General features: G+C 43.0%; 1 non-coding gene across 1 annotated transcript; it reads right to left on the bottom strand.

The window, feature by feature from the left end:
- Positions 1-305: 305 nt before the first annotated feature.
- LOC120113218 (small nucleolar RNA R71) lies at positions 306-411 on the bottom strand. The gene has a single exon (XR_015982303.2). It is a non-coding gene; the product is annotated as a small nucleolar RNA R71 (small nucleolar RNA).
- Between the last annotated feature and the right edge of the window lie 1,123 nt (positions 412-1,534).

Genomic DNA, 1,534 nt, shown 5'->3' with positions numbered 1-1,534 from the left:
TTCGATTACCTGAGGTAGCAGTTGTATAATACGAAATAAAGTCTAGTGTGATCCAAATGCTCCCATCTTTTTATGGGCTCACCAACGAAGAACCATATAAACACCTGATGAATTCCTTGAGATTTGCACCACTGTCAATATTCAGAACTTCACTGATGATGCTCTGAAACTTAGATTATTCCCTTTCTCCCTTAAAGATAGAGCCAAACAATTGCTGAATTCTTTAGAAGCTAACTCGATTCTTTCTTGGGATCAAATGCAACAAGAATTTCTTAAAAAATACTTTCCCATAGGAAGAACGAACCAGTTTAGACGTGCCATTACAAGCTTCTCCCAAACTGAGGGAGAAGAATTTCATGAAACTTGGGAGAGATTTCGGGACCTAATCCGTAAATGCCCTCATCATCAAATACCTAAGTGGCAGCTAGTGCAATGTTTCTATGATGGATTGACTGAACGAAACCGTCAGATGATCGATGCTGCATGCGGGGGGACTTTCATGCTTCAAAATGAGCATGAAGCATGGCAATTATTTGAAAACCTTAATGAAAACTCCCTCCACCATGCCTCCTGTTCTCGTCTGGCAACCCCCAGTTCTCAAAGAAAAGGGACCATTTGTGAAATAAGTCATTCCATGGACCTGTCTAGCAAGGTAGATGCATTGTCCCATAAGATTGATCAATTGATGATAGGAGGACATATCGTTAGCTCTTCCCAAGCACAAGTGTGTGCTATCTGTTCTAGCCCATCGCACCCCATTTATGAGTGCCCCTCAGCACCCCAATTTTCCGAACTCGTGCAAGAACACATCAATGCTGCCCAAACACAGCCCAGACCGGGTAATGACCCATTTTCCAATACATATAACCCAGGATGGCGGAATCATCCAATTTTTTCTTGGAGGCAGCAAGCTTCGAATACTGCCCAACCCTACTCCCAAAATTTTTAAAACCCTCAGAATTTTCATCTCTACCGTCCCTCAACTCAATTTCAACACCCTCCTCCTCCAACCCAAAGAAATACAGCCTTTGAGGAGAAAGTGTTGACTGCCCTTCAAGGTTTGGAGGCAAACACACAACTATTGCACTCTCACACGCAATCAATTGCTAAGCTAGAATCCCAAATGGGTCAACTAGCCAATGCATTAAACAAGCGAGAGGAAGGTAAGCTTCCAAGTCAACCAATGAGTAATCCTAGGGGACAATACGTGGCTCAAGAAACTCGACTAAATCATGAGCAAGCTAATGCTTTGACTACCCTAAGGAGTGGACGTATAATAGATAATAAGGTTGGGGAGGGTAACAATAAGGAAGGTGAAGAAGAGGAGAGGAATGTATCACATGAAAATCCAAAACCTTTTTCAGCTAGTCCACCATCTGCCACAACCCACATTCCAAAGGCTCCATTCCCTGAAGCACTTAATGCACCCTCTCCCTTTGGCAAGAAGGAAACTTCATTACAAGAGATGATGGAGGTCTTCAAACAAGTTAAAATCAACCTCCCACTCCTTGATGCCATCAAACAAGTTCCCTCC

This window comes from Phoenix dactylifera, chromosome 4 (assembly GCF_051530095.1).
Source record: "Phoenix dactylifera cultivar Ajwa chromosome 4, Ajwa_hap1_PhDact_Kaust_v1.1, whole genome shotgun sequence".
NCBI classification, from domain to species: domain Eukaryota; kingdom Viridiplantae; phylum Streptophyta; class Magnoliopsida; order Arecales; family Arecaceae; genus Phoenix; species Phoenix dactylifera.
This window is presented reverse-complemented; position numbering and strand designations above follow the sequence as displayed.